At 37.6% G+C, this 16085-nt stretch overlaps 1 pseudogene; it reads left to right on the top strand.

Moving 5' to 3' along the window:
• Nucleotides 1-13543: 13543 nt before the first annotated feature.
• On the top strand, nucleotides 13544-15790 carry LOC137625795 (uncharacterized; annotated as a pseudogene).
• Nucleotides 15791-16085: the final 295 nt, after the last annotated feature.

The raw sequence follows: 16085 nt of genomic DNA, 5'->3' as shown, positions 1-16085 counted from the left end.
TAACCCTAAGATCTTCCAACTCATTCAACTTCCAACTCATTCGTGCGATAGGAATTGGAACTGGTGACTTCTCGGGTCCAATTTCAGAGCTGACACAAACACTGAGATGTGATGTCGTGCTTATGCGGTTATCGGAAAAGATCATCTCCAATCAAAGACAGGCAGTCGTGTGATTCTTCTGTTCATTGCGGGGTGCCACACTCACCCATTTTGCTCTCCAAATGCTAAGATAATTAGTATCTTAGCTTCTGAGAGCATGAGAGTCAAAAGCCATTCAATTTCCAATGGAGACTGGTCAACGCTCGTTTGTCCATTCTTCCTTTACAGGGGATCATCCCATTCGGTTGGTGAACCAAACGTCGAGCATCCTAAGGGAAGGAAGGATTCTTCAAAGACCATCGAGAGAATCATCGCCCCTACAGCATCTGACAAGTCCAGCAGAGATCTTCAAGATTTATTCTACATCACCAAAGTCTTTGCATTCATTCATGAGTTCATTGACCTCCATGGGCAACCTTGACACTTTTCAGATGAGGAGCTGCGTCCATCAATCAGCACTACGGCACCTCTCTAAGGTCTAACCAGCCTTTATAGTGCCATTGTCGGTTCTTCCTCATAGCTTTTATTAGGATCAAGTCTATTTCCGACCCAAGGCACTCCTTACACTCCAGCCAATCAAGTAGATTCTTCCATGCATTCTCTTGACTGTGGATGTTCTGCTTGCCATAGGAGGTGGACCTTAACCACTGTCCATTGATTCAGCAATTGAAGCACTGACAACGAGGACACAATGGAAGAATCATGCATGTGTAATGTATGTAAAGTTACATGTTTAAATCTATGACCTAAGAGGTCAATATGGAAGTTAGGAGCGAGTGTGAGAAATGCCATAGTCAGTCATAAGCAGGATGCGAAACTCAAGACACTGCTATTCAATTGCAATGTAACATTTTTCATGAAGAGTAAACACAACCAAGCCATTGTGTTTACAATAAATCATTAAGTGCTGAGATAACTAATTAGACTTAAACATCAATATGGATATTTTAGTCACTTTCTGGTCAAGATGTCATACGGAACGGTCATCCGACCAAACCATCTATACTCCTGTGATGGAGATGTTAATAATTGTTTTTAAAGAAATAAACTGTTTTAAAGTTAACTTACTTAGACTTATTCAGAAGAAGAAGTAACCTACCAAGTCTAACATTACACCACATTGAAGAGACATTTGACTAGAAACCTAATGTGTGTTTATAACAGTACCACGCTAACACATGTAGTCACATTGTTCTCAGGCCTGTAGTCTACTACCACGGGAGACACTTCCAGGACCAAACTTAACATCTTTGTGTTTTGACCATTTGTTGGGCACAGTTGTATTCTTCACCTCAAAATGCAGATGCATTTAGACCTATTCTGCTCAGGCCAAAGGCAGGGACTTCCTGACATTGCAGGTAGCTTACTGGTGGGTATTTGAGTCCTGAAGAAGTATGAGGATGAAGAACACACTCGAATTCTTCGAGACAGTTCTTTGTGCCTTTACAGTCTTGTGAAAAATCAAGATGAGGACGACAAGCACCTTATGGTCTGCCATTAGGAAGAAGTCTTCTTGCACATAGTAAACTTGAAGGATATGTGTACCTAGATAACCATCCTTTGGTCCAACAGAAAGTACCTCCTATTTGTCCTCCAGGGACTTCCTGACGTTGCTCCCTGCTTACCAATGGGTCTCTTGAGTTCTGAAGGAATATGAGGGAGAAGAAGGCTCTCAAAGTCTTTTAGACAGTTCTATGTGCCTTTACAGTCATCTCTCCCTGTGCAAAAGTCGACTGGGGCCCAGTGAGAGACCTTATTCCTCCTTCCTGACTCCAATCAAGATAAAGACGATAAGCACCATATGGTCTGCCATTAGGAAGGAGACTTCTCGCACAGTAAACTTTAATGATATGTGTACCTAGATTCCCATCCTTTAGTCCAACAGAAAATACTTCTCATTTGTCTTTTATGGCCTTCCTGATGCAGCCAGCTTACCAAAGGGCCTTTGATTCCTGAAAGAATATGAGGGAGAACACACTCAAAGTCCCAGACAGTTCTTTGTGCCTTTAGTCAACTTTTCCTGTAACAATGTCGACTGGGTCCCAGTGAAAGACCTTATTCCTCCTTCCTAACTCCAGTCAAGATGAAGATGACAAGCACTGTATGGTTTGCCATTAGGAAGACCTCACACATAGTAAACTTGAAGGATATGTGTATGTAGATTCCCATCCTTTGGTCCAATAGAAAGTACCTCCTATTTGTTTTCTAGGCTTTAGTTAACAGTTCAAACCCTAGAGCTTTGGACGGTCTACCACTCCCCAAGTATGTATGCTCTCCTTTTTGGGGTGCCTACTTGAGCAAGATTCACCTCTTGGGTTTTCTCAACGATTGACTGTTCGTCTTCTTCCAGGAGGCAGTGCTCAAGGGCCGAGACAGTTGGTTTCATTTTGCCAGGATTTGAGAATTATGTTCAATCAGTAAGCCTAGTTGCATGGCAGGTAGAAGATAGAAGACTGAAGTATGCTGATAACACATTGAACATTTGTATCAGAAAATGTAGGGAGACAGGGCAGTTGCTCCCTCACAATCAAGAACTTCTGGCTCAACGGTGGCAACTACTTCTGAGACTTCTCTCGTCAGTGTAAAACTCATTGTACATGGACTTCTACACCAGCAATTGCTACTGAGTTGTTGGAAGCATCAATGGTCAGCAGCTAGTGATTTTCCTACATTTGATTTCAGTAAAACAGGAACAGTAGATGATCAGATCCACTTGAATCCCACCTCTAGGGATCCTTCTGCTCAAAGACTTATCCAAGGAGGTAGGCTGGCTGTGGAAACCAGACCACTTTGGGGACATGGTTCACAGAAGTAAATACCTCCATATCAACATACTGGAAGTTCAAGCACTGCTGTTAGTATTTCAAACTTCCCAACAGGGTTTGATAGGAGACCCAGTACCGTTGAAAAAAAGCAACTCCACCGTTACGACTTGAAACAAAAGGGTACTGTTTTACTGATTGGAAAGCAGGTACGTACCTGGGTAGTCGATAACGTGATAGAGTTATCAGCATAGTCCATTCAAGAGAAAGAAATGTTCTAGCAGACACACTCAATCACCAGGGCACAGAGTAGGACCAGTGGGTTCTCACATTCGTGGGTGGTGAAAAGGCTTTTGGCACTTCGGGAATCAGCGCTGATGGAACTGGTTGCCTCCTGGTCGTTCCAGAACTTCCAATAGGTTGCTCTCCATTTCAAGGAACATCAGCAGCATCTGGGACACCTGCCAACACACCTGTTACTTCTGAATGCGTTAGCCTTCGTGCCCATTTACTTGGTTTACTGATTACTCAATGGTCGGTTGATGTCATTGGTCTCGGTATGACCTTGGTGGACCCAAGTGCGGTATATCAGGTGATATCCCGGTTTCCTGATACTCCTCTTCAAAGTACTTAGTTGAGGTAACTCCATTCAGAATCTGGTAAAAGGCTGTCACTCACCCCTAACCATAAGCGTGGACCCTTCCCCTTTGGAGGATCAGCCTCAGCAGGGGAGTAGCTCTGAGCAGACCCTTGATGAGCCATTCATCAGGCACCAGATAGGATCTGACCCCAAAACTACTCACAAGCTTCAGCCTCAGCATTATGAATGAGTATACCCCATCTCATTTTGTATGTTGCAAGTCATTCTCAAATGGAGGAAGGCCTTCCTTTCCTTTGTTCTGGAGTCTGTGTCCAAGAACCAGAATTTAGCCTGACACAAATTCAAGTCCTTCTCCATCTCATCTTTACAAGGTGGTTTAAGGATGACTTACTATTCTATCTTGTGAGGACACCTCAACACTACCTAGAGAACTCAGATCCCCTGCCAGAGCACTAATGGTAAATTATTATTATTAAAAGGAGGTTTACCAACCCAATGAGTCAAACTTGACTCTTACAGTGCTGTCCCCTAATGTGTAAAGAGGAAGATATCCAAGAACTTTGCTTCTGACTCGTGCACCATCAGACATACAAATCCAACAAGAGTACGAAGTCAGTGATATCTGATTTACCCTTATCCTTCTAGAAGAACCTGTCAGTGGTACTAGTCCTGAAAAATCTTATCCTTGGCCTGTGGTAGTTATTCGACAAGTCTTGTTGTAATCCTGGCTTCCTCAATGGTCAAGAAGCATCTGGTTTAAAATAGCTGTTGCAAGAATATCTGGCCTTTCTCCTCTTCTCCGTTTCTATTCCTGGCATGCATCAGTCATTCAGTTTTGTGCTAGAAAGAATGCTGTATGAGACTCAACTGAGTACAGTAGGGTCCCGAATTATGCGAGAATTTTGTCGATCAATGACCTCGTATAAATGGAAAATCGCATATTTCGAAACACACGACTAACAGAAATAATTACATTTGGGCCATGGCAACCGGCAACTTGCCTATTCAAACGTGTTTACCACCCATTTCCAATACTTTCTATATACTATACTGTATTATTCTATACTATCAAATTGTTTTTGTATATAAATCAAACATTTAATATACATTAAAGTTATAATAACTTTAACAAAAGGTTAAAGTTACAACCAGGATGTGTGTAAACACCATATATTTCTCGTTATAACAGGACCCAAACTACAGACAAATTTTAATGTTTGTCATATCTATTGTATATAAGACAACTGGTGAATAGCAAAACCATCACTGTATAGACTAGCTTTTGTTGTATCATTGAAAATCCTAAATTATCAAAATAAAGGAGATTTCATATCACGAGTTTCCTAAACACGCCAAAAAGCACAATGAAAAATGACGACCATTGTTTTGTTTACGTTTATCTCTGATCATAACGAAGAAACGAATGCATTTACACATCTTTGTATAGGTTAGTTTTATATGATGATTTTGTTATTACCAATGTTATTCTACTTAATTTTTTTCAGAACTTCGAAATAAATGAAAAAACGTTTTCCTTTATGATGCCGCCTGAAACAGAAACCTTCCATTTGTTTACTGTACGCTCCATATTCGATCATAATAAACAGACGAACGCATTAATCACACATGATCAAAGTGATAACTATTGATATTAAAAGCATTTAGTAAACATCATGTTATTACAAATATTTTACTTACCGTATCCATAAAAATTCCTAAAATCGTAGCAAAGCAGGAAATCTTTTTTTCATACAATAGCAAAGAGCCGCTATTAACAGTATGGTAATTTACGATAATTCTAAACTGTTACGAAAGATAATTGTCCTTTCCATATCCAAAATACTTTTCTCAGCTGCAGTTGTAAGTCAACTTGTACCCACCTCAATTATGGAACCATTTGGAAAAAAAGATAAAAGAAGAAGAAAGTCCCAGGCCGGTTTTTAAAGTCATCGAACAATTAGGTTACCGCTAGAACATTCGATATGATAGAGAAGGTGCGAGATTGGAGAAGTAAGGAAAATTGAATCATGCTTGATTTTTAATAAAACTGAACTTTGTGAAACAACAAAGATTTCATTTGTTAGAGAGATAGAGAGAGGTAAAAAATGAGGGGTGTAGCGAAAGGTATCCTAGAGAGAGAGAGAGAGAGAGAGAGAGAGAGAGAGAGAGAGAGAGAGAGAGAGAGAGAGAGAGAGAGAGAGAGAGAGAGAGAGAGAGAGAGAGAATGATGGTTTTAAATGTAATAAACAATAAATATGATAGGTTATAAGACATTGTTGCTTATGTAATATTAACTGTATAGATGGTTTGAATAATTCAAATTTAAGAAATGGTATAAACAATGCTTTGTTATTGTATTCGTATGCTCATATTCTTACCAATGATTGAAACAACTCAAGTTAAGGAGATGCTGCAAATGCCTCAAATCTCGGGGAAGAGGGAAAGTGAAACAACAATGGAGACAAAATTAAGCTGATGCTTTCTGGGAAGTTCAAGCAGGGAAGTTTGGGAGAAGTGAGAGGTTTAACCGTATAGCGTGTCGAATGTAACAAATTGTTTCACAAGATGTGCTGTGGATTACAAAATCATCTTATAAGACATTTCAGATGTCCATATTGGATAACAAAACAAACCAGGAAGACAAAAGTTGAAAACCTTTGTTACAAGCTTACACGCAATAATTAGAAATATGAATTTTCTACATTTGAGTGTTTTGCAAACTATTCTGAAATTCATTTTTAATGGAAAGGGATAGTTTCAGTTGAAAATAATAAGAGTTACATTGGTATCCAATTAAGTTTTTAGGTGGAGAAGACATTAAATGAAATTCGGTAACACATCTTAACACTTGGTCATAAGGGTAGAAGAGACCCTTTAGCTATGGTAAGCAGCTCATGTAAGAGGAGGACACTCCGAAATCAAACAATTGTTCTCTAGTCTTGGGCAGTGCCATAGCCTCTGTACCATGGTCTTCTACTCTCTTGGTGTGGAGTTACTTTGCTTGAGGGTACACTCAGGCACACTGTTCTATCTTGCTTCTCTTCCCTTTTTACATTTAATAGTTTATATATGAAAGTTTTTTTTTATGTTGCTCCTATTCAACTTTTTATTTTAATTGTTAACTACTCTTGTAGTTTATTTATTTCCTTATTTCCTTTCATCATTGGGCTATTTTCCTTGTTGAAGCCCTTGTGCTTATAGTATCTTGCTTTTCCAACTAGGACTACAGCTTGGCAAGAAATAATATGTTAATCATATGGTTTTTTTTTTTTTTTTAAACCAAGATACTGTCGAGGTAACAAGTATGAAATTAAAAGTGAATACCGGCAGTTAGGAAATACTTGAAAAAGAAATGTCAAGAGATAAATTCGAAGTAAAATATAAAATAAAGGAAAAATAGGAGAAAAACATGCAGGAATTGTAAGAGGACAGAAAAAAGAATTGCATATATGAGCTCAACGACAAGGGAGAATAAAGCTTTCTCAATAATGAAGACAAGGTTGGGCATATCTGAAAAAAAATATATAAAAACATGAATATGATTTCAAGAGACAGATACAGCAGATCATTTATTCGCTGTGAGGAAAAACTAGAAGTGAAAGTATTAGTTAAGAGGGCAATCTGAGGGTTTAGTATTTATGCTTGGATTTAAATGAAATTAAGTACCCTACAATAAAGCTTCCCCCCAAATTTATTGCTATATCTTTTAAAAGTTTTAGGTTAGTAGAGTTTTTGAAATTTTTAAATCAATAGAACTCAAAAACCATAAGGAATATCACATTCAAATCCCTTATTACATGCATTAAATAGAAAAAAAAATTATCTTGCTTCACTTGTTTTAACAATTTTAAAAACAATGGAAGCAAAATTAAGCTGATGCTTTCTGAAAAGTTCAAGCAGGAAAGCAGCCAAGTTTGGGAGACGTGAGAGGTTTAACTGTATAGGTGTATGTTGCGTTTATGGATCTGGAGAAAGCCATGATAGAGTTGATAGGGAAGCAATGTGGAATATGATGAGGTTATTTGGAGTTGGTGGAAGGTTGTTGCAAGCAGTGAAAAGTTTCTACAAAGGTAGTAAAGCATGTGTTAGGATAGGAAATGAAGTGAGTGACTGGTTTCCGGTGAGAGTGGGGCTGAGACAGGGATCTGTGATGTCGCCGTGGTTGTTCAACTTGTATGTTGATGGAGTGGTGAGGAGGTGAATGCTCGAGTGCTTGGACAAGGATTAAAACTGGTAGACAAGAATGACCATGAATGGGAGGTAAATCAGTTATTGTTTGCGGATGATACTGTACTGGTAGTAGACACAGAAGAGAAGCTTGACTGATTAGTGACAGAATTTGGAAGTGTGTGTGAGAGAAGGAAGTTCAGAGTTAATGTGGGTAAGAGTAAGGTTATGAGATGTACGAGAAGGGAAGGTGGTGCAAGGTTGAATGTCATGTTGAATGGAGAGTTACTTGAGGAGGTGGATCAGTTTAAGTACTTGGGGTCTGTTGTTGCAGCAAATAATGGAGTGGAAGCAGATGTACGTCAGAGAGTGAATGAAGGTTGCAAAGTGTTGGGGGCAATTAAGGGAGTAGTAAAAAATAGAGGGTTGGGCATGAATGTAAAGAGAGTTCTATATGAGAAAGTGATTGTACCAACTGTGATGTATGGATCGGAGTTGTGGGGAATGAAAGTAATGGAGAGACAGAAATTGAATATGTTTGAGATGAAGTGTCTAAGGAGTATGGCTGGTGTATCTCGAGTAAATAGGGTTAGAAACAAAGTGGTGAGAGTGAGAACGGGTGTAAGAAATGAGTTAGCAGCTAGAGTGGATATGAATGTGTTGAGGTGGTTTGGCCATGTTGAGAGAATGGAAAATGGCTGTCTGCTAAAGAAGGTGATGTATGCAAGAGTTGATGGGAGAAGTACAAGAGGAAGGCCAAGGTTTGGGTGGATGGATGGTGTGAAGAAAGCTCTGGGTGATAGGAGGATAGATGTGAGAGAGGCAAGAGAGCGTGCTAGAAATAGGAATGAATTGCGAGCGATTGTGACGCAGTTCCGGTACACCCTGCTGCTGCCTCCGATGCCTTAGATGACCGCAGAGGTAGCAGCAGTAAGGGATTCAGCACTATGAAGCTTCATCTGTGGTGGATAATGTGGGAGGGTGGGCTGTGCCACCCTAGCAGTACCAGCTGAACTCGGTTAAGTCCCTTGTTAGGCTGGGAGGAACGTAGAGAGTAGAGGTCCCCTTTTTTGTTTTTGTTTTATTTGTTGATGTCTGCTACCCCCCAAAATTGGGGTAAGTGCCTTGGTATATGTATGTAAAAACAAAAAACACTCAAAATTTAAGAAAATTTGTCATAATAGATAATGAAAAAAAAATGAAAATTCTACATTGGCCATATTTTCTTATACATTCTTTAGAAGTATTTTCCTTTTTACAAAAGTGTTATATCCTTTTAAATAGAAGTTCTTTAGCTTTAACCCTGGATAGGTACGCTACTCGGACACCCCTTTAAGGGTATACTCGGTTGCGTGCGACCCCGACTCCAAAAAAAATTCAGGAAAAATTTAGTTATGCATCAATCTGTATTGTTTGACTTGCTAGAAATACTTCAAAGAATGCTAAAAACTACTGAAAATATAAATGATACCCATCTACAAAATAACTATTTATTAGAAATATATTGAAAATTTAAGTATAAAAAAAAGACGACGTAAATATTCACAAAAAATAGAAATATACATATACACATAAATCCCTTTAGGGACACCTTCTTAGATGGCAAAGCAACAGCGTGTAATTGCTGGAAATGAGTTGGACCCATAGAAGTCAAGATCTGAAATGAGAAAAAAAGGGTAACTTTTTTGGCCAAAAAAATTTGTCCAAATTTCATGAATTTTTTGGGTACCCAAATGAAATAGGAAGAGGCCAATTTTTTATAGAATAAACTCATATTATCCTAGAACAGAAATACATAATAAAATGTGCACTAAGATGTAATTTACTGTTATATCAGGGGCGAAATCTAAAGGTCATTTTTTGACGGCCTAGTTTCACAATGTAAATTCCTTATGGAAATCATTGTATCTCCTATAAAATATGATATTTATGTATTAAAATATACCAAAATATCAGGAATTCTATACAGAACAAGAATATATAGAGATATGCCAACTTACCTCTCGGGTATGTCAACAAAATGGCCGCAGACCGCAACAACTCTTACAGCCCAAACTACCACTTGAAATGTAGAATGAGGTTGCAAGCTCCATATTATCATCAACATCTCCTTTTAACTCCATTAGAAGTGTGTTGATGACATCCATGCCGAGGGAATACTGCCTGCTGGCCATTATTGAAGATAAATTCAAAATAAATAGAAAAAAAATCAGAAATTTGCAAAAAATAAAAAAATTCAGAAATTAGCATTTGAGGGAAAATGGACCTCATGGCAATATATGGCATCTAAGCCAAAACCAATGTCATGCAAGTGGTATACACACCATCCACCCACACTTTCCAACTATAAAGAACCAAACAAGTATCAACACTGTTCGATAATTTATAATTAGGTAATAACTTTGCTGTTTGATCACTTACCCCTATAAAGGTATGTCAGGGTCGAGGTCGACCCCTGGAGAGGGGGGGGGGGTGGTAGTAAAAAAACGGGGAAGGAGGGAAGTTAGACGAAAATCAGTCCTAAAGCAGACAATGGCATGTAGACTAGTCACCCCTTGCAGGTCGATCACTTCCATATTCGAGACAGCTGATGATTTATGGGGAAAAAACAGGTTTTGAAAATGCTGTAGGTTTCGCGTACGACCCATCATACCTTTCCAGGGTTTTAAAGGTAAAAAAAGTAGTTTTGAAAAGATTAAATGTTGCAAATTTCACTTTTTTAGCCCTTGTTTTCCTCTAATTTGTGGTAATTAATGTTTTTATTGGCAATTTATCTTGTTTCCTATGATTTGTAATCTTAAAATGTAGAAATAGGATAAAAATATTTTTAAAAAATCCTATTGTGCACCAACCTTGTACAAGGATTGCTGGTACCCAGTCCCCTCCCACCCACCTAGCTGGTGTTTAGGATACTATACAATAATAAGATATATCAGAAGGGTATCATCTGGCACCACCAGACTCTTTGTAGCTGGGTTTGCAATCTTAAATGGCCCAGCTTCATAATCTTTGGTTCATTTAGTACTTGATCTCCTCTTCTTTGAACGAATGGGTGTTGTTTGCAATGATTCAAAAGGGGCATTTCCTTCGATGCTGTGCTTGGTAGATTTAAGTCCAATACACGCCAAAGTGGACCCCTCTTTATAGCCAACCCTATGCTGTAAGATTGACAATTGAGCAGCATATCTAACCTTGTCGAGTCCTGCAAATTTTGCCCATAGTTTTCTATTCAAACTTTCACTTGGATTCTGTGTTTTCCCTTTGAGACATCGCTCTAAAAGCTCCTTACTGGTCAGATCTTCATACACAGTAGTTCTTCTTTAGTCACTTTAATGGCAACTAGCATGGAATTATGATCAGTCCTCTCCGGCAGCCTGCTTTTGTTTGGCACCAATCTATTGAACAAAGGTTATTTTTAGGCATCTCCTTTGTACTCGGTTCAATTGTGGAGGCTCATCTTCATATAGAACCTTTTCACATGCAGTACATTTCACTGATAGAGGCACATCACAGAGCTTTCCCTTCGTTTGAAGTTCAACTTTTTTCCCACAGTCAGGACATTCAGGCACTAATATATTTACAAGTGAACAGATTCTCTTTTCAGTCAAAGGAATAATTTTTTCACCATCATCTATCAATTTATCTTCTTCTGTACTCAAAATCCTCTTTCTTATGAATAAAGGCCTTTTTTGTTCAGCTGAATGAACTCCAGCGTGTTGTGTTGAACTAGTAGCTGCCGTTATTATTGTCTGAGAGTCTGCACATGTTGTTATTGTTTGGGAGTCGTCACACGTTGTTATTGTTTGGGAGTCTGCACACGTTGTTATTGTTTGGGAGTCGTCGCACGTTATTATTGTTTGGGAGTCTGCACACGTTGTTATTGTTTGGGAGTCTGCACACGTTGTTATTGTTTGAGAAGACAATGAAGCACTATTCTTTTCTGCTCTTTTCTTTAGTAAATGTTGATACAGTGCCTTTCCTTGGGCTTTCTGTTTTTGCTTGGATATCTTAAGAGGCATTGTGTAATGATAAGCACAGAAAATTACGCAAAAATATCACAATATTGTGATTGTATACCGAAACCAAGGCCAATATAGAGGAGGTCAGGCGGTGATGAGATTTTTAGTGACTCACCTCTCTCAGCGGGCCTCAAATCACCCCCATGCGGTCAAAACAGACCACGACCTTGTCTTTCGGGCCTCATCTCTAGCCCAAGGCCAATATAGGCCTTGCTCTAGAATTTAAGTATAGGATTAGATCATTAATTTTAGGGAAGGATATCAAGATAATAAGTGAAAAAACAAACATAAATGCAGAGCGAAACAATGAAGATAATATAATGATAAATGCTTCTGCATGTAATGTTAAGTATAAGGAAAAACGGGAATTATCTTTAGAATTATATCTAAGTAGTTCTTTATTCAAAGACCTTGAGTGGGACTGCCCTACTGATGATATAGAAGATATCGAAGAAGCAGACAAGGAGAATAGAAGCAATGAAAAAACAATAGCCAATGTAATTGAAAATGAAGCACTAAAATACATAGGGGGCTATATCGTAAGAAAATTTTCAACAAAATATCCTCATTTAGGGAAAAACGCGTCTATGTGCTCCATGACTCATGGGTGGGGATGGTGAATAAAGGCGGACTTTATTTGCCATCAGATGAATTTTTCTCACAGCTGACAGTGCTGCGAGAGATATTCAATAGCATTCATGGCAAATCTCTTTTAGGGGGCAATGACTGTCTAAAAACTCTGTCTAAAAACTCTGGTTGCAGAGCTGAAAAGAGGAGAAACAAATATACCAGAAGCGGTCATATAATTCTTCGCAAAAATATCTATATATTTTAGGATAAGGCATTTGAATAATCAGATAAAGTAAAGAAAAAGGACAAGAGAAACTGAAGATAACAGAAGTAGCGCCAAGAAAAAAGTTAAGCTAATTATATAGAAAACATGTTTTTTTCCTAGGTTAAGTCTCTCCTCTGTAAATGTGAAAATAAATTTTTAATAATAAAAATTACATTAATATCTGCATTTTCTTTAATCCCTGTATTTTGATGCCTGCCTTAGAGAAATAATATGGCTATATTATATTGTATATTATAATTATTATATCAATAAATTTAATTACTCAAAATAAAAAAGTCATTGCAAGACTGAAAAATTAGTTATTTAATACCATAATAAGGCTAAGATATAAGTTGAAATAATTATCACAGCTGTCTTAATAGGAAAAAAAAAAAAAAAAAAAAAAACTTCCCTCTGAGAATCCTTAAGAAATAAACAAATTCATTCCAAGACTACCACAACATGCACTGCAGGGGGCCACACCCATGCCTTATCCAGTGTTGCCGTTTCATGGGATTACTCCCTAAATCTGGGGAGGAAATGAGGCTTCTAGGGAGTAGTTGTGGGGTAAGAATTTTTTGTGGGATTGTTTGTGGACTAATAAATAATTTAATAAATTTGATTTCTAATAATATTAGCAAATGTAAAATATATTTCCAAAAAAAAAATTCATTTTGGGTATGGAATTATAGATTGGAATTATGTTACTACCATGAGAAAGTTATATTTAATAATCTTATACTACTTATTTATTTTTGTCTGATTCTCCTTTTGGTGCGTATGAACACTTATTCCATGATAATACGAATGATACGTCGACAGAAATATTATCTTCTTTCCCGTTCCCCATATATATATATATATATATATATATATATATATATATATATATATATATATATATATATATATATATATATATATATATATATATATATATATATATATATATATATATATATATATATATATATATATATATATATATATATATATATATATATATATATATATATATATATATATATATATATATATATATACACAGCCTGTAGAAGGGGATTCAACAAAAGCTCGCTGCAAGGTTTGTACTGGCTCTGTCTTCCAAGCACATATCAAGTCTATTGTTGGTCACAAGGAAAGTGGAAAGCATTCTGAAATAGTAAAGGCTCGCTCTACTATTCAGCAACCTTCCATAGCTCAGTCCATGGTCCCACAAGTTCAAGATCCTACGAGAGTTGCCGAACTGAAAGTTGCATATATATTACAGAGCATTCTTCTAACTTCTCGATAGATCATTTGGGAGAATTACTGCCACATTTAGACAAAAAATCTGTATGTCTTCAAGGTTTAAAGTTGCACAGAACAAAATGTGGTAGGTTACAAAGAAATGTTATTGCACCCAGCTTTGCTAAATACCTGAGAAATTATATTGGAGAAAGTAATTTCAGCTTGATGAAAGCACGAATGAAGCCAACATTTCGTGTCTATCACTTAGTATTCGCTATTTCAGAGTAAAACAAAAAGTAGTGGTAGATACATTCTATCGATTGGTTCCATTGTAAGACTGCTCAGCAAACACACTTAATGCAACTGTGAGAAATGTTTGGAGGAGGATAGATTGCAGTTTAAGAAAATGGCAGGCATAGGATGTGATGGTGCCAGCTTGATAAAAGGCTCTCACCATTCCCTTGTAACCCTGCTGAAAAATGACAACCCTGACTTGACTGTATTTAAGTGTATCTGTCACTCTCTACATTTGCTGCCAGCAAAGCCTCTGAAGTGCTTCCAACAGCGTTAGAGTTCATTATTTGTGAGTCACATAATTGGTTTTCAAATAGTCCTAAACGTATTCAGAAATGAAATATACCAGACTCTCGAGAGTAAAAAACCAAAAAAGATACCAGGGATGTCAGCAACTCGTTGGTTAGCGCGGTTAGAGGCTATGAGTGTTATTATTGACCAATGGGATGCACTGAGGCTTCATTTTCAGATAGTAGCATCTACAGAACGTTGTCACATGGCGAAAGTATTGACAGACGCTTATAAAGACCCTCATAATGAACTATATTTCCTGTTTGTTAGGAAGGTGTTGAAGGAATTAGTCGGGGTAAATAAGCTGTTCCAAGCTAAAAGGGCTGATGTTACGATATTAACTCAAGATCTATTGATCATGTATAGAAATATAATGCAAATAATTGTAGATACTAGAGCCTACTCATCTTGCAAAGTGTCCAGTTGAACAACTTCCTGGGCTAAAATTTTTAGATTATATGATGCCGGTGTCTTTTATTAATTTTGGATTTGAGTTTAGAACAGCTGCATTAAAATGTATTCTTAAAGAAACTCAAATTACGCATGTTAAAGAACAATGCAGAACTTATTAATGTTGGGAAAACTGCACCCTAAACATGCTACCTCTCAGAGCAAAGATAACATATCCCCATTAGCTGCAAAGAATAGGTCAACTTTTAATGATATAGACCAAGTTGAGAATGAATGGCAGGCTTTATGGTTCAGAGAATGGCCTCAAGATTGCATGAAAGAGGTTTTTTTCATTCTGGGCATTAATTAACGAAAAGAGCAATTCAATAGGCCAGAAAAGATTTCCTAATATTTCATCCTTGGACTTAGCACTTCTTTCACTGCCATTCTCTAATGCCTCGGTCGAGAGGATATTTTCTCAAATGAACGTAGTACACAATAAGTTGAGGAACCACCTGGTTGTATGGAGCGTAGAGGCAATTTTGCAAATAAGGTATGGCCTAAAGCTTCAAAATGACACTTGTATAACTTATGAGCCACCTGTTGATATGGTAAAAAATTTGATGGCTAAGGATGTAATTGAATACGAGGAATGTAACAGTGATTTGCTGGTTTTAGCAGATGAGGACGAAGAGGAATACTGATGTCAATTTGTTGTGTTTAGGCTTTCTAGCTATTATTGATTATTGCTTTTCTTCGTGCACATGTTAATTCTTATTGTCTCAATTTCTAAGGAATATCTTTGTTGCTGTTTTATCCAAGGATAATTGTAATTGTGGCACCCTATAGCCCTTGTTAGCCAGTAGGCCTACTGTATATTTTCAAAATAAAGCGGGGAATTCCAAAACTTATCTTATCTATATATCTTTTGAAAATATAGAGCACTTAGATTTCCTATCACTGAATGATGTGTTCAAGGGAAATCGAATTTACAGTAAATTTGAAAAAAACAATTATTCATGGGATATTTTGTGGGAGCCTGAGAATACTTTGTGGGAATCTGTGGGGTTTTTGGGTCCCATTTGTGGGATTTCCTTCTTGACAAAACGGCAACACTGGCCTTATCTTGGGCAGTTGTGACCTACAAAATTCCCACGGCCACTTGACAGGTGACACCGGGTCTCGTCTGAGCAGATGAGGCCGCTAATTTGCCTCGGGCATTTCTCTCCGCCCGACCTCTTTATATTGGCCTTGACCGAAACACCATTGGAAAATCAGACGTACACAATACCAAATTCCTGTTTCAATGATACCGAGTGTTGAGGTTGAGACTGCCTGAGTAGTGAGACTGTGTCTATCAAACTTCCAATTTAGTTCCAAAGTTCCAACAACTAACT

This window comes from Palaemon carinicauda, chromosome 32, assembly GCF_036898095.1.
Source record: "Palaemon carinicauda isolate YSFRI2023 chromosome 32, ASM3689809v2, whole genome shotgun sequence".
NCBI lineage: Eukaryota > Metazoa > Arthropoda > Malacostraca > Decapoda > Palaemonidae > Palaemon > Palaemon carinicauda.
This window is presented reverse-complemented; position numbering and strand designations above follow the sequence as displayed.